The sequence below is a fragment of the Triticum urartu genome, chromosome 3A (assembly GCF_056163025.1).
Source record: "Triticum urartu cultivar PI428250 chromosome 3A, HENAU_Tu73, whole genome shotgun sequence".
Lineage (NCBI taxonomy): Eukaryota > Viridiplantae > Streptophyta > Magnoliopsida > Poales > Poaceae > Triticum > Triticum urartu.
Genome location: NC_141875.1, coordinates 209,371,397 through 209,389,946, shown reverse-complemented (window position 1 = coordinate 209,389,946; position 18,550 = coordinate 209,371,397). Strand labels below are relative to the sequence as shown.

At 47.5% G+C, this 18,550-nt stretch overlaps 1 pseudogene; it reads right to left on the bottom strand.

The window, feature by feature from the left end:
* Positions 1 to 11,854: 11,854 nt before the first annotated feature.
* On the bottom strand, positions 11,855 to 15,442 carry LOC147979229 (uncharacterized; annotated as a pseudogene).
* Positions 15,443 to 18,550: the final 3,108 nt, after the last annotated feature.

Genomic DNA, 18,550 nt, shown 5'->3' with positions numbered 1-18,550 from the left:
CATCCGTATTTAGACAAATCTAAGACAAGAATTTTGGGACGGAGGGAGTATTTCATTGGATTTAACATGACATAGTACTAATTTATTTTTAAATTTGTTTTAGTATGGCTACTAATTTTTGAATTAAGAATATTTTTTCCTCACCAAAAATTTGCGAATTTTCAAAATTTCCCACATATTTAGTTAATTTTTTAACCCTGGTACTGACCAGAAAATGGGCAGCAATTCTAAAAATGGAAAACAGGCTGCAATAAATTCCATATGAATTAGAAAATGAGTAAAAATTATAAAAATAATAGAAAATGGGCTGTACACGCCACAGATTTCGAGGCTGACATGTTTACGCAAGGTTTTGTCAGTCAACACATGATTCTAGCAGCAGTGACTGTTGGATGTCCATCCAACGGCCGACGTGCTTCTTCAATCTCTGATCTTCTTGCTCCAGCCGCCTAAACTAGCACCGGCGGGACTGCCTGCTCCCTCCTCTTGTGGCCCGCTGTGATGCCGCGCAGGCTTCCCCAGGCCACCCTACTCCCTCCGTTGGGCTGGCCTCACGCAATCAACTGCCTCCTTATTATGCGAAAAAAAGATTCCTCCCACTGACATCTGGGGCGCGCCGGTTGGGAGGCTGACCTCTGGTCCTACTAAGTTGACGCGTACGCACGGCTTGTCAACTTAGTCAACAAACGATTCTAGCAGCAGTAACCATTGGATTTGAATTGAACGGTCCTGATGTTTCTTCAATCACCGCTCTTCTTGCACCAGCCGCCCAAACCAGCACCGGCGAGACCGCCTGCTCCTGCCTCCAGTGGCCGGTTGTGCTGCCGTTGAGGCCTCACCGTCCCCTACTACTCCCGCCGCTAGCCAGGCCCTGCGGGGACGGCAGCCTCACACCGCAGCCGAACCAGTGAACCATCGTACTCCTCTTCGCGTGGGCATTCACTGTTGCGTCTTCCCCGGCTCCGCGACGTCCCCTTCCTAGGCCTCGCCGTCATCCACCGCCTTGGTGCTCTCGGCGCAGCGTGGTCAATGTGGTCAACGAACGACTTCCATCAGAAGAGTACTGCACGTGGAGAGGCTGACAGCTGGGTCCACGGCCACAACCCAGCTTTTTTGTGATTTGCCAAGTAAGTCGCTTTGTCATGCCTGTTGGGCTGCAAATCTTTCAAGACGAGGAGAGCTTCATTCGGCTGGCTGACAAAATGGCCTATCAGTAATGAGAAATGGGTTGTACATTTTTAAAACACATCAAACCGGTAATTAGTTTCAAATTTCTTTTTTTATTTCGAGATTTTAAATTGCATTGATTTTTATGCGTGGACAATTTGTTGGATTTTATATTGATATATATTTATTTTTTAAATTAGTTTGAAATGTGACTCGAAATTTCAAGATTAAAAACAGTTCGGACCGCACCGAAATATGCAAAATTTCGTATAATTTTTTAACCGTGGCCACTATATGGGCTATAATGCTAACAAAAATAATATGGGCTCCAAAAAAACATTAAGAATTAGCAAATGGGCTGAAATTTTTTAGAAATAATGGCAGATGGGATGTATGCTGTTTTCCACAGATTTGAGGCTTTCCTAAAAAAAGGTTGACGCACAAGCACTGATTGTTCGATTTCCATCCAACGGCCGTCGTGCTTCTTTAATCTCTGCTCTTCCTGCTCCAGCCGCTCAAACAAGCGCCGGCGGGACTGCCTGCTCCCTCCTCCCCGCGGCCGGCTGTGTTGTCGTTCAGGCCTCACCACCCCACCATACTCCCATCGCTGGCCTAGCCATCCCTCTACTCACCCACACCTGCTGTTATTCTCCGGCGACGGCAGACGAACCAGTAAACCCTCGTACAGTCGTACTCCCCTCCGCGTGGGAAACAACTGCCGAGTCTTCCCTGGCTCCGTGTCATTCCCTTCCTAGGCCTCGCTATCATCACCGCCCTGGTGCTCTCGGCGTGGCCTGGTCAACGTGGTCAACGACCGACATGCATCTGAAGTGGACTATGTGTGGAGAGGCTGACAGCTGGGTCCACGGTCGCACGCAACGAAATGCCTCCTTATTACACGCAAAATAATGATTCCTCCACCTGACATCTGGGACCCACCAAAAGGGCCTCTGTATTTCATGAAAAAAATGTTACCGCCGCTGACAGCTCAGACCCACCAGCTATATCTTCGCACGCAAGGAAGTGCCTCCTTATTACGCACAAAAAATGAATACTCCTCCTGCTAGCTGGGACCCAGTATAGTGGGAGGCTGACTTGTGGGCCTACTAAGTTTACGGGGACGGAGGGCTTTGTCAACTTAGTCAATATGCACGATTCTAGCTCCATTGACCGTACGATGTCCATCCAACGGCCGTAGTGCTTCTTCAACCTCTAGTCTTCTTGCTCCAGCCACCCAAACCAGCGTCGGTCGGGCCTCGTGCTCCTGGCTCCCGTGGCCGGCTGCGATGCCGGGGAGGCCTCACCGCCCCCTACTACTCCCACCGCTGGCCATGCCATCCCTCTACTCACCCACAACCCCTGTTATTCTACGGCGACGGCAGCCTCACACCGCAGCCGAACCAATGAACCCTCGTACTCCTCTCCACGCGGGCTTCCACTGCCGCGTCTTCCCTGGCTCCGCGTCGTCCCCTTCCTAGGCCTTGCCGTCGTCCACCGCCCTGGTGCTCTCGGCTCGACGTGGTCAACGTGGTCAGGGAACGGCTTCCATCGGACATGGACTATATGTGGAGAGGCTGACAGCTGGGTCCACGGCCACAGCAAGGAAGTGCCTCCCTATTACGCGCAAAATAATTATTCCTCCACGTGACAGCGGGGACCCACCGGACGGGCCACCGTATTTCATGAAAAAAACATTTCCCCCTGACTGACGGGACCCACCAGCTACATCTTTGCACGCAAGGAAGTGCGTCCGGGCACAAAAAAAGATTCGCCCCCCTGACTGTTAGGACCCACCAGCTACATCTTCGCAGGCAAGGAAGTGCCTGACAGTCGGGACCCACCTGGTCGAAGCGTACATAGCATTGTCATTCTAGTCACGAACGTGTACGTACATACTGGTTGATGTAGAGGCGCACACGTGTCTTAGGAGAGGCGCGCACGTAGCATGTACACGTACGTACAGCGGCCAGCGTGCAAGAAAGAAAATACGGCCGCGTACGTACATACGAGTAGGGTCTTGAACGCCTACTCGCGCATATGGATGGCCAGGGCTCGTGTACATGGATGGGTCGGAACGGAGAAACAACATCGTCGTCATGTTCATGGGGAGCCAACCGGCTGGGTCAGAACGGAATGCGTCGTCGTGTTCATCGGGAGGGCTTGGACGGAACAACCGATGGAAACGAGGCCTGGCGTACCGCAGAACGGAGGAAACGGCCTTTTGTTCGACCGGCCAGGGTCGAAACGGGATCCTGTTCATCGGGAGGGGTCTGGTGTACCGCAAAACGAAGGAAACAGACCTCCTATGGTCGAAACGGGGGTCCTGTTGATCGGGAGGGGTGTGGCGTACCGCAAAATGGAGGAAACAGACTTGTGTTGGAGCGCTATGGTCCTGTTCATCGGGAGGGGTGTGGCGTACCGCAAAACGGGACTCCACGAGATACTGTTCATCTCCACCGTCGACCCCCTCCAGCCTCCACAGGCTACTGTTCATCCACCATCGACCTCCTCCAGCCTCCACCTACGACTGTTCATCCACGGGCTCCTGTTCATCCAGCCTCCACCGCGCACTACTCCACTGGCTACTGTTCAACCAGCCCTCTCCACGGGCTCCTCTTCAACCACCCCTCCATGGGCTACTGTTCATCCAGCCCTCCACCGTCTACTGTTCATCCTGCCCTCCATGGGGTGGTCCTATTCATCCAGCCCTCCACAGGGTCCTGTTCATCTAGCCCCAACCGGCTCGGTCGATCGGGGTCATGTTCATTTAGAGGCAACACCACGGGGTCCTGTTCATCCAACCCCGCTGGGAACTATTCATCCAAACCCCCAAGAATGCTCATTGTTCATCTAGAGGCAGCATCGATAGGCTTCAGTTAGTAGCAGTAGCGAAGGAATCGCTCGATCGGTTCAGTTAACAGCCATCGTTCGATCGCTCAGGTTCAGTAACGCATAGCCCGCAGTGCAATCGCTCGGGTTCAGTTAGAGCCCAACGCCTCCCTCGGGCTCAGTTAGATCCCAATGCCTCACACCCACGCGCGTGCGTGTATGAGAGAAACGCGCATTGATCGACCCCGACCACCCACCGTAATCGGGAACACCCCGATATTTTCCTTGTCCTCGCTTCTACCATGGTTTTTTCGGTCATGGACGGCCCAAAGAATGTCATGCAGTCACGTCTTCGGCCCGCCCAGGACGAAAAGCCCATTTTCTGTCATGATTTTTTGTCATAGAAGTAGAACCCCACCACATCTATGATGTACCCTGTTTTGTCACAACTATTGTCATAGAAGTGTCATAAGTATGGCAGAATTTTTTTTCATTCGGCCCAAAATGTCACGGATGTGTCTTTTTTGTAGTGTTAGTACATGTGTACCTAGACAAACAGAGTGTCACTAGTATGCCTCTACTTGACTAGCTCGTTAATCAAAGATGGTTAAGTTTCCTAGCCATGGACAAGAGTTATCATTTGATGAACGGGATCACATCATTGGAGAATGATGTGATTGACTTGACCCATTCGTTAGCTTAGCACTATGACCGTTTAGTTTATTGCTATTGCTTTCTCCATGACTTATACATGTTCCTATGACTATGAGATTATGCAACTCCCGAATACCATAGGAACACTTAATGTGCTATCAAACATCACAACATAACGGGGTGACTATAAAGATGCTCTACAGGTGTCTCCGATGGTGTTTGTTGAGTTGGCATAGATCGAGATTAGGATTTGTCACTCCGTGTATCGGAGAGGTATCTCTGGGCCCTCTCGGTAATGCACATCAATATAAGCCTTGCAGGCAATGTGACTAATGAGTTAGTCAAAGGATGATGCATTACAGAACGAGTAAAGAGACTTTCCGGTAATGAGATTGAACTAGGTATTGAGATACCGACGATCGAATCTCAGGCAAGTAACATACCGATGACAAAGGGAACAACATATGTTGTTATGCGGTTTGACCGATAAATATCTTCGTAGAATATGTAGGAACCAATATGAGCATCCAGGTTCCACTTTTGGTTATTGACCGGAAGTGAGTCTCGGTCATGTCTACATAGTTCTCGAACCCGTAGGGTCCGCACGCTTAACGTTCGATGACGATCGGTATTATGAGTTTATGTATTTTGATGTACCGAAGCTAGTTTGGAGTCCCGGATGTGATCACGGACATGACGAGGAGTCTCCAAATGGTCGAGATATAAAGATTGATATATTGGAAGGTTTTATTCGGACACCAGAAGGGTTCCGAAGTGTATCGGGTATTTTTAGGAGTACCGGGAGGTTACTGAAACCCCCCGGGGAGTCTATGGGCCTTATTGGGCCCTAGTGGAGAAAGAGGGCAGCAAGCAAGGTGTGGGGCGCACCCCTAGGCCCAAACCAAATTGGTTTAGGGTTTGGGGGGCCGTCCCCCTCTTTCCTTCTCCCCTCCTCATCTTTCCTCCTTCTCCTAGTAGGAATAGGAAAGGGGGGAAGCTACTTGGAGTAGGATTGGCCCCCCTTGGCGCGTGCCTCCTCCTAGGCCGGCCTCTTCCTCCCTCCCTCCCTCCCTCCCTCCTTTATATACGTGGGGAGGGGGCACCCCATAGACACACAAGTTGATTGTTTAGCCGTGTGCGGTGCCCCCCTTCACGGATTTCCACCTCGGTCATATCGTTGTAGTGCTTAGGCGAAGCCCTGCGTCGGTAACTTCATCATCACGCCGTCGTGCTGACGAAACTCTCCCTTGACCTCAGCTGGATCTAGAGTTCGTGGGACGTCACCGAGCTGAACGTGTGTAGATCGCGGAGGTGTCGTACCTTCGGTGCTAGGATCGTGATGACGTACAACTACATCAACCGCGTTGTCATAACGCTTCCGCTTTCGGTCTACGAGGGTACATAGACAACACTCTATCCCCTCTTGTTGCTATGCATCACCTAGATAGATCTTGTGTGTGCGTAGGATTTTTTTTTGAAATTACTGCGTTCCCCAACAAGAGCCTGAGATGAAGCGCGATCGTGACCACGACGAACCTCCCAGGGATAACCGCCCGTTCTGTGTCTTCCACAACATGCACAACCAGAACACCAGCGACTGCCAGGAGCTCAGGGCACTCCGTGACGAGCGCCTCGGCCGCCGGCCCGAGTGCGGCGACCGTGGCAACGGTCGTGGAGGAGGCCGTGGCGGAGGCCGCTGGGACAACCGCAACGCTCGCCAGGTCTGGTGCGACCAGCCTCATGAGGATCGCTGGCGTGATCAGCCTCGTGATGGCCCCTAGCGTGATCAGCCGCGTGAGGTCCATCCTCAGGGCAATGCTGGCCTCCCTCTGCTGCCCCTGCCACCAAGAAGGAATGATGAAAACCGTCTGGATGATGGGGTTGGGGGCTTCCAGGAACCCCGTGCGGTCGCCTGCATCCTTGGTGGTGCCCAGGCCCCCGTTTCAAGCCGCAACTTCAAGTAGTTCTCTCGTGACGTGAACACGGCCCTCTCGAAGGTTGAGGCCATGTGTCCCCTCATGTGGTCACAGTACACCATTACCTTCGACTCCAAGGACCACCTTAAGTGTTCGGCCGCCTCTAGCACGCTCCCCATGCTCTGCATGCCCAGAATCAGCAACGTCTCCGTCACCAAGACTCTCATCGACGGGTAGCGTAGGGCTCAATGTTCCCTCTGTCAAGACATTCAAGACGCTTCAGGGGCCCTATGATCAGCTCATGCCCACCAAGCCCTTCTTTGGGTTGACCGATGACTCCATCGTCCCCCTGGGGCAGGTGCGCCTCGCTATCACCTTCGGCAAGCGCGACAACTACCACACCGAGCTCATCGACTTCGACGTCACCCACATCAGCCTGCCGTACAACGCCATCCTCGGGTACCCCGCCCTTGCCAAGTTCATGGCGGCTGTTCATCATGGCTACAACGTCCTCAAGATTCTAGGATGTAGCAGCATCATCACGATTTCCTGCGATGAGAAGGATGCAGTCTGCTCCCTAGAGCATGCCTACCGAGCCGAAGTAGCTGAAAAATCTCATGACAAGGGCGGCATCCTACCTCCCAAGCCACCCCCACGAAGAATAAGCAGCTCCTCCCCAAGAGCCATCTGGAGGATGAGATACCCGTTGGCGGTGCCTCAGGCTCCACGCCCGCTGTTGGGATGCCCCTTCCTCCCGTATAGGAAGACACACCCGGTGCCTCCCTCGGGATGGGTTCAGGGCTTCCATCTGGAGAGCCTCTGACCTGACCGGCGTGACGAGGGAGGCATTCAGACACCACTTGGAGGCGTTCCTCGGTGCGCTCCCCCACGAGCAAGGAGCATGGCGCGAGGCGCTAGGCACACAAGAGTTCATCACCAAGGCAATCGAGGAGCTTCAGGAGGCGCAAGCCATGAACGGCGAGCATTGCCCCGCGCAATCCACCAGTGCAGCTGCCACCCCCAACGTGCATGGTGGGCTGCGCGTCTGCGTCAACATCCCGGGCCTCAACCGGGCCACCTCACATGACCTCTTCTGGCCTCGTGCATCGGCCGAAGTAGGGGCTACCCCTGCAACTATGCCGGCATGCCGTTCGGCCTACTAAACATGGGCGCCTCGTACCAACGCCTCGCGTAGTGTGCTATGGCGCCTCATGAGGCCAGGTGCTCGGCGGTCGCACCTAAGGAGGTCCTGGACCGTCACCAGCTCCCTAGGCCTCGCGAGCCTCCCAGGCCTCAGGAGCCACCCGGCTCGTGAGGAGCAACCTCCACGGCATGCTTCTTCAACTACCTCGATGCTTCTACAACACAAGTGCCAGGTGATCTTTTGGTTTGTTCAGTTGAGGGCGCCCCCTGGGCTGCATTATCCTTGAGCTGTCTGGGCCTGGCCCTGCAGCTGTATCATTCTGCGCATGTATCAGAACCGGCTTTGCCTTCGTCAAAATTTCCTTAGTATTTTAAACTTGCCTGCTCGGTGCTTCGCCACCATGAATGTCGTCGCACCCTCGCAACCCCACCCTCGACCACCTCATGATTAAGGACTGGCACGGCATCTATGCTCGGGTCCATCCTTGCGGTGTTGTTAAATCCAAGCGATCGATCTTTGTCTCACGAGCCAACTCTCGTGCACGTTGTCGGATTCGGGGTTCCTGCAAACCCTTGAGGTTCGAACTCTGGCGTGCGCACGAAGATCTCTCTCTCTTCCTAGCTCGCTCTCGCAACAATTCTCAAGGCCTAGCTCGCCGAACCCAAGGAACAAGAGACACAAGGGTTTATACTGGTTCGGGCCACCATTATGGTGTAATACCCTACTCAAGTGTGGTGTGGTGGATTGCCTCGTGGGTTGGATGAATTAGTACAATGGATGAACAGCCTCCCGAGGAGAGGTGTTCTTGAGATCGATGAGTTGTTGTGTCTGAGGATGGTCAGAATGATCCCCCCCTTGCTATGGTGGTGGCTAGCCCTATTTATAGAGGCCCTGGTCCTCTTCCCAAATGTTAGGCGGTAAGTGAAGGAAATATGCCCTAGTGGCAATAATAAAGTTGTTATTTATATTTCCTTATATCATGATAAATGTTTATTATTCATGCTAGAATTGTATTAACTGGAAACTTAGTACATGTGTGAATACATAGACAAACAGAGTGTCACTAGTATGCCTCTACTTGACTAGCTCGTTAATCAAAGATGGTTAAGTTTCCTAACCATAGACATGAGTTGTCATTTGATTAACGAGATCACATCATTAGAGAATGATGTGATTGACTTGACCCATCCGTTAGCTTAGCACTATGATCGTTTAGTTTATTGCTATTGCTTTCTTCATAACTTATACATGTTCCCATGACTATGAGATTATGCAACTCCCAAATACCGGAGGAACACTTAGTGTGCTATCAAACGTCACAACATAACTGGGTGACTATAAAGATGCTCTACAGGTGTCACCGATGGTGTTTGTTGAGTTGGCATAGATCGAGATTAGGATTTGTCACTCCGTGTATCGCAGAGGTATCTCTGGGCCCTCTCGGTAATGCACATCACTATAAGCCTTGCAAGCAATGTGACTAATGAGTTAGTTGCGGGATGACGCATTATGGAACGAGTAAAGAGACTTGCCGGTAACAAGATTGAACTAGGTATTGAGATACCAACGAACGAATCCCGGGCAAGTAACATACCGATGACAAAGGGAACAACGTATGTTGTTATGCGGTTTGACCGATAAAGATCTTCGTAGAATATGTAGGAACCAATATGAGCATCCAGGTTCCGCTATTGTTTATTGACCGGAGATGAGTCTCGGTCATGTCTACATAGTTCTCGAACCCGTAGGGTCCGCACGCTTAATGTTCGATGACGATCGGTACTATGAGTTGATCGATTGAAAGTGTAGTGGGGTTTTATGCCCAAACTGCGAGTGTTGTGTTCTCCTCAGGGACTAGTCAACCAGCGACTACGCTCGGCTAAATCTAGGTAACACAATATTGGGTGATGAAAGTAGAATATTAACTCTAGACTAACTAAGATCATTCGGGAAAAATTATCGACAAAAGAAAATGAAAAGAAGAAAAGGAAGGTTCAGATTATACTCTCTGTCTTTTTAGTAGTTTCGTTTTGCTTGAGAAATTAAAATACTAACACAGGCAAGCATAAAGGATATGGGATATAAAGATTATAGTACATGGTTCACAAGCAAACATTTAAGATGATGTAGAGCAGCATTGAGTTCTATAGCAATGGAACTCATTTGTACAGGAAATTCACAAATATGGAACACCACAGTTACTACAATTGACCAAATTTATATATATATATATATATGACTCACAATGTATGATGGTACAAGTCTAATAAAAAATGATCAGCTCAACAACTCACAATTTCACATATATTGCAGAAACTAATACATATTAAAACACAAATTGGGTGTTCAGAACAGTACACAAGTTTCACCTTTTCTGAACAGAAAAGTACACTAACTGACATAGAAACACATAGAGAGCTAATACTAATTTGAATGTAATTGATCTAGCATCCACTAATAACTATCAGCAACTACACACACAAACACACGCACATAGAAAGAGTGAGAGAAAGAGAAAGAAAGAGAGCAGCAACAGTTTTGAGATTCAAGTAAGAAGAACAGTAGCGAGGCAGAGAAGAGCAGGAGCAGCAGAAGTGACGTGGGGAAGAAGAAGAAGTAGTAGGCAGGAGAAGAAGATGCAGCTGCAGCGCACAAGTAGCAGCAAGAGGAGAAGCAGAACGGGCGCATTAGCAGTTGAGGTTCAGGGAAGAAGTCTAGCAGCAGCAGGATTTGAGGAGAGGGAAGAAGCAGCAGGGCAAAGGAAGGTGAAGCCGCAGAGAGATGGAGGAGTGGAGGAAAGAAGCAGGGGGAGGTGAGAGAAGAGAGAAGCAGCGGAGAGGAGCGCTCACGCGTAGGACCAGGCGCTCGTCTGATCGGGCGCGCGAGGTGCGGCGGTGGAGTGGTGGATGGAGATGGGTGATGTAGAGGGAAGATGGATGGAACTGGAGGTGGGTGTTCTGGTGGATGGATGGATGGTAGAGGCGCACCACCACACCGGCCTGGCCGTGGCGGCGGCCGGAGTTGGAGAAGGAGGGGTGAGGGAGAGAGATGAGTAGCCAGGCCCGATTTGGGAATGGATGCATCTAGGGATTTTGATCCCCATCTGATCTGCCACTTTTATACTTTGGCCCTCCTCCTTTCTTGTTCCTTCCCAAGTAGATCCCTCTCTTCTTTGGCTAGCCCCTCTGGTTACTTCTTATGATCACACACAAGTCCATTCTTCCTTCCCATCTTTTCACTTGACTAATTCTCTTAGCCACCTAGTCCAGATCTTGGAAGTTTATAGTGCCTTTGCGCACTTTTCTGCAAAAGAAACAAATGACTTGTAAATGATTCTTTATATGATTTTCATGCAAATATTCAATATTTCACAGCAAGAATTGATGTTCATATCTCAATAAATGGTATATTTGTGTGCCCAAATTGTATATATGAAATGTGCTTATCAAGTTCCCCCACACTTAAATCTTTGCTTGTCCTCAAGCAAAGGCATATGACAAGAGCAAGATAGTGAATAGTGAGCTGACTAGAGAATGCCAAGTGAAGTAGATCTCCAAACAATGCATGCTTTGGACTTAGCTAGTGAAAATCAATGGTTAATAGTGCTACAAAGCAAAGGCTACTAGTAGACTCGATCATTTTAAACTATTACAATGATAAAAGAAGATCAACAAGTTCAAATGTTGATTTTGCCAAAAGTTTCCTAAAGAGAGCTTGATCCCGAGAAAAAACTTGTTACCTGGAACATAACATTATGGTTGAAGCACTAATTGAATTTGAAGAAAGTAATGATAATATTTTGTCGATCTCACCAAAGGAACATACCACCGATCCCGAGAACATGGTATACACCTGGCTCGACCAATTATTAGTTAGTTTTTTTTGTTTTCTCCCCAAAGGAACATACCACCGATCCAGAGAACATGGTATACACCTGGTTCGACAATTACATTTTTTATTATTAGTTACTGCCCAAGCTAACCTGATTTCACATGCCACCGATTTAGGGAACATGACATGCTACTGTAGGTAGTCAGACTTATTATTCATTATAAGATTTACTTTTTTTAAATGAACAACGCATAAGCACAAAAACAGGAATCCTCACTTCTCCATGTCTGGTTCACATGCTACGATCCAGGGAACATAGCATGCTAATCCATAGTGGTTAGGTGATTGCTCTCAATGGGAACACACTTAGCACAAATTCAGCATCTAAACATGGTGATCTAGGTGTATCATAGTAAATGCAGAAAATGATGAAGTTTTCTAGTGTACTAGAGATTTGAGCACCCAAAACTAATAGTTCTCACTAATTTCAGCCAAGCACGCATGGTGTAGATCACTAGTTTACAAGGCATCTAGAAATCAAGTTCACAAATTCACATCAAGCACGATGCCAAAGGTGAATTTCAGCTTGACAACAAGTAATAACTGGCTCAAGCAACCCAACTAGCAATTGATTTCAGCTTGTATCAATAGATGATATATTCAGATTGGGGTCATGAAACAGCTCATCGGGCTTTATGAAGTAGAACTCGCTCGATCATCTCACATCCTCTTGCATCGTGACTCCTCTCCTTTTGCTTCTCTATCCTCATGCTCTCTATCCTCGTGCACGCTCTAGCTTTTCTCTTCCTTGTATGTGCCCATTGCTTCCCCTCTTCACCATGCTCTAAATCCATCGAGGTCCCAAGGAATGTCACCTCGAACCTGGTCAGCATGTAGTGAATGGTGCAGTAGCAAAAACCTGAAAGAGCACTCGACAAAAGAGACCATACAAGTGAAAGGGGTAATGCCCTCTAAATCATCAATAGAGTACCCAATTGCATAAGCATAGCTATAAAGAACATGGCTAGTATGATAAGAATCAGCAAGCTCAATACTAACATGAGGATGATATTTATCATTAAGCATAGGTTTGGCATGAGGAAAATAAGTGTGATCATCATTAATATGAGAAATGCCACCAACAGTATATGTATCATCATATCCAAGCAAACACTTCTTCAAATCTACTTTAACAGATAACATCATGCAATGCAAGGTAGTAGCAAACAATTCATATGGACGCATGTCATCGAGAGGATTAGATAAACCTGCTATATCACGCTCTTGTATGACAATGGCAAATGAATTTCTGGTTCTTCATCTTCAACTACAGGAGCTTCTTTTACTTCTTCAGGAGTGATAGGCAACGGATCTTCATCTTGATCACTTGGGCATTCAAGCTCTTGGTCATCTTGTTCCTTGTCTTCTAGTTCATCTTCTTCAATCTGAGATATCTCTTCCTCAAGGCACTTGCTATCTTCCTTGGCTGGATATGAAGGTGTTGGAACCTCACATGTATCAAGGGGAATCCCAGAAACACTCAGCTCAAGTTGTGAAGAAATAGTGCTGCCAGTGTTGATGTTCTTCTCAATCTTCCTTACTTCTTCAACTAGCTCTTCTCCACTCTTGATCTTCTTCATTTCCTCTAGTATAACCTTCCTAATAGGATCATCCTCTGCACTCCAAGTGAACTCGAGACTAAGCAATGTGAGCTTGTCTATATCATCAAATTCATCTTGTGTGGGCACTTGCACATGAGATTGCTCGGCGGTTGCTGGAGTTGTTGGTTGACCAAATGGAGGACCATTTAACTCCATTGGCAACATCTCCTGGTGTTGAGGTATATGAGTAGGAGCTGAATAAATCTATTGTGGAGCATAGTTGTGGCTCTCCTCATTGTACCTAAATCCCTGTATATGATTACTAGAAGCAAACGGTGAGATCTCAGGGTTGTTGCTCCTATATGACATATTCTGGTTCTCAGGCCACCCATATGAGTAATTGTTTTGGTATGAGCTAGGCTGTGGGGCGAGGCTCATGCCATAACAATCGGGAGAGTGAGAGTAACCACGCTGACATTCAGCGAGTGAATGGCCCTGAAATCCACAAATATGGCATGTAGGAGCAACATAAGGATGACCTCTAGAATAAGGATCATAAGAGCTAGGCCTATCCTCAAAAACTACTTCTCGCTGCTGAGCTAAATCATCTAATCGATGGGAAATCTTACTTATCAGTTCTTGAATAGTTTCCGTGTTGTTTGTAGTGTTCCTCGCATCTCCGAGACAATCTGAATAATAACCGAGTAGATAGCTCTAACCTGCAAAAGGAAAAGAAAACAAAAAGATACTAGCTAGAATAGGGGTTAGTGGTTAGAGATATATCACAAATATATGGCCCAAACTAGAAAAAGAAGAAAAACCTAGTCTATAGCCTAACACAATTGCTCGACGCTAGTCCTCGGCAACGGCGCCAAAATGATCGATTGAAAGTGTAGTGGGGTTTTACGCCCAAACTGCGAGTGTCGTGTTCTTCTCAGGGACTAGTCAACCAGCGACTATGCTCGGCTAAATCTAGGTAACACAATATTGGGTGATGAAAGCAGAATATTAACTCTAGACTAACTAAGATCATTCGGGAAAAATCATCGACAAAAGAAAATGAAAAGAAGAAAAGGAAGGCTCAGATTATACTCTCTATCTTTTTAGTAGTTTCGTTTTGCTAGAGAAATTAGAATACTAACACAGGCAAGCATAAAGGATATGGGATAGAAAGATTATAGTACATGGTTCACAAGCAAACATTTAAGATGATGTAGAGCAGCATTGAGTTCTATAGCAATGGAACTCATTTGTACAGGAGATTCACAAATATGGAACACCACAGTTACTAGAATTGACCGAATTTACATATATATATATATGACTCACAATGTATGACGGTACAAGTCTAATCGAAAATGATCAGCTCAACAACTCACAATTTCACATATATTGCAGAAACTAATACATAAAAACACAAATTGGGTGTTCAGAACAGTACACAAGTTTCACCTTTTCTGAACAGAAAAGTACACTAACTGACATAGAAACACATAGAGAGCTAATACTAATTTGAATGTAATTGATCTAGCATCCACTAATAACTATCAGCAACTACACACACAAACACACGCACATAGAAAGAGTGAGAGAAAGAGAAAGAAAGAGAGCAGCAACAGTTTTGAGATTCAAGTAAGAAGAACAGTAGCGAGGCAGAGAAGAGCAGGAGCAGCAGAAGTGACGTGGGGAAGAAGAAGAAGTAGTAGGCAGGAGAAGAAGATGCAGCTGCAGCGCACAAGTAGCAGCAAGAGGAGAAGCAGAACGGGCGCATTAGCAGTTGAGGTTCAGGGAAGAAGTCTAGCAGCAGCAGCAGGATTTGAGGAGAGGGAAGAAGCAGCAGGGCAAAGGAAGGTGAAGCCACAGAGAGATGGAGGAGTGGAGGAAAGAAGCAGGGGGAGGTGAGAGAAGAGAGGAGCAGCGGAGAGGAGCGCTCATGCGTAGGACCAGACGCTCGTCTGATCGGGCGCGCGAGGTGCGGTGGTGGAGTGGTGGATGGAGATGGGTGATGTAGAGGGAAGATGGATGGAACTAGAGGTGGGTGTTTTGGTGGATGGATGGGTGGCAGAGGCGCACCACCACGCCGGCCTGGCCGTGGCGGCGGCCGGAGTTGGAGAAGGAGGGGTGAGGGAGAGAGATGAGTAGCCAGGCCCGATTTGGGAATGGATGCATCTAGGGATTTTGATCCCCATCTGATCTGCCACTTTTATACTTTGGCCCTCCTCCTTTCTTGTTCCTTCCCAAGTAGATCCCTCTCTTCTTTGGCTAGCCCCTCTGGTTACTTCTTATCATCACACACAAGTCCATTCTTCCTTCCCATCTTTTCACTTGACTAATTCTCTTAGCCACCTAGTCCGGATCTTGGAAGTTTATAGTGCCTTTGCGCACTTTTCTGCAAAAGAAACAAATGACTTGTAAATGATTCTTTATATGATTTTCATGCAAATATTCAATATTTCACAGCAAGAATTGATGGTCATATCTCAATAAGTGGTATATTTGTGTGCCCAAATTGTATATATGAAATGTGCTTATCATGAATTTATGTATTTTGATGTACCGAAGGTAGTTTGGAGTCCCGGATGTGATCACGGACATGACGAGGAGTCTCGAAATGGTTGATACATGAAGATTGATATATTGGAAGGTTATGTTTGGACACCAGAATGGTTTCAGATGAGTTCGCGCATTTACCAGAGTACCGGGAGGTTACCGGAACACACGGGGGCTTAATGGGCCCACATGGGCTTTAGGGGAAGAGAGAGGAGAAGGCCAAGAGGAGGGGCGTGCCCCCCAAGCCAATCCAAATTGGGAGGGGGGCGGCCCCCCTTTCCTTCCTCCCCTCTCTCCCTTCCTCCCCTCTCTCCCTTCCTCCCCCCTCCTATTAGGACTAGGAAAAGGGGGGACCTACTCCTAGTAGGAGTAGGATTCCCCCATTTGGGGCGCGCCCAAGGTGGCCGGCCGGCCCCCTCCTCCACCCCTTTATATACAGGGGAGGGGGCACCCCATAGACACACAAGTTGATTGTTTAGCTGTGTGCGGTGCCCCCTCCACAGAATTCCACCTCAGTCATATCGTTGTAGTGCTTAGGCAAAGCTCTACCGTCGTGCTGACAAAATTCTCCCTCGGCCTCAACTAGATCTAGAGTACGAGGGCCGTCACCGAGCTGAACGTGTCCAGATCGCGAAGGTGTCGTGCGTTCGGTACTTGATCGGTTGGATCGTGAAGACATTTGACTACATCAACCGCGTTTCATAACGCTTTCGCTTTCGGTCTACGAGGGTACGTAGACATACTCTTCCCCTCTCGTTGCTATGCATCACCTAGATGGGTCTTGCATGTGCGTAGGAATTTTTTGAAATTACTGCATTCCCCAATAGTGGTATCGCGGCCAGGTCTATGCGTAGGTGTTATATGCACGAGTAGAACACAAAGGAGTTGTGGGCGTGGGTATATACATATTGCTTGCCGTCACTAGTTGATTCTTGATTCAGCAGTATTGTTGGATGAAGCGGCTCAGACTGACATTATGCGTACGCTTACACAAGACTGGTTCTACCGACGTGCTTCGCACACAGGTGGCTAGTGGGTGTTTGTTTCTCCAAATTTAGTTGAATCGGTTTCAATGAATAGGGTTCTTTCTGAAGATCAAAAAGCAATCACTATACTATGTTGCGGTTTTGATGCGTAGGTAAGAACGGTTCTTGCTAGAAGCCCGTAGTAGCCACGTAAAACTTGCAACAACAAAGTAGAGGACGTCTAAGTTATTTTTGCAGGGCATGTTGTGATGTGATATGGCAAGACGTCATTATATAAATTGTTGTTTGAGATGATCATGTTCTATAACACTGTTATCGGCAACTGGCAGGAGACATATGGTTGTCGCTTCATTGTCTGAAATGCAATAGCCATGTAATTGCTAAGCGGTAGTGATAGTCATAGAAGCAATAGTTGACGAGACGACAACGATGCTTCGATGGAGATCAAGATGTCAAGCTGGTGACGATGGTGATAATAAATGTGCTTTGGAGATGGAGATCAAAAGGCACAAGATGATGATGGCCATATCATATCACTTATTTGATTGCATGTGATGTTTATCCTTTATGCATCTTATTTTGCTTAGTACGACGGTTGCATTATAGGATGACCTCTCACTAAATTTCAAGGTACAAGTGTTCTCCCTGAGTATGCTCCGTTGCTACAGTTCGTCGTGCCGAGACACCACGTGATGATCGGGTGTGACGAGCTCTACGTTCACATACAATGGGTGCAAGCCAGTTTTGCACAAGCAGTATACTCGGGTTAAACTTGACGAGCCTAGCAGATATGGTCTCAGAACACTTAGACTGAAAGGATGAGTGTGAATCATATAGTAGATATGATCAACATAGTGATGTTCACCATTGAAAACTACTCCATCTCATGTGATGATAGGACATGGTTTAGTTGATATCGATCACGTGATCACTTAGATGATTAGAGGTAAGTCTATCTAAGTGGGAGTTCTTAAGTAATATGATTAAATTGAACTTTAATTTATCATGAACTTAGTATCTGATAGTATTTTGCATGTCTATGTTATTGTAAATTAATGGCCTGTGTTGTTGCTCCGTTGAATTTTAATGCGTTCCTAGAGAAAGCTAAGTTGAAAGATGATGGTAGCAATTACATGGACTGGGTCCGTAACTTGAGGATTATCCTCATCGCTGCACAGAAGAATTACGTCCTGGAAGCACCACTGGGTGACAAGCCTGCTGCAGATGCTGCTGACAATGTTAAGAACGCCTGGCAGAGCAAAGGTGATGACTTCTCGATAGTTCAATGTGCCATGCTTTACGGCTTAGAACCAGGACTTTAACGATGTTTCGAACGTCATGGAGCATATGAGATGTTCCAGGAGTTGAAGTTAATATTTCAAGAAAATGCCTGGATTGAGAGATATGAAGTCTCCAATAAGTTCTACAGCTGCAAAATGAAGGAGAATAGTTTTGTCAGTGAACATATACTCAGAATGTCTGGGTACCACAACCACTTGCCTCAGCTGGGAGTTAATCTTCTTGATGATAGTGTCATTGGCAGAGTTCTTCAATCACTGCCACCAAGCTACAAGAGCTTTGTGATGAACTATAAGATGCAAGGGATGGATAAGACAATTCCCGAGCTCTTCGCAATGCTAAAGGCTGCGGAGATAGAAATCATGAAGGAGCATCAAGTGTTGATGATCAACAAGACCACCAGTTTCAAGAAGAAGGGCAAAGGGAAGAATGGGAACTTCAAGAAGAACAACAAGCAAGTTGCTTCTCAAGTGAAGAAACCTAAGTCTGGACCTAAGCCTGAGGCTGAGTGCTTCTACTGCAAAGGGACCGGTCACTGGAAGTGGAACTGCCCCAAGTATTTGTTGGATAAGA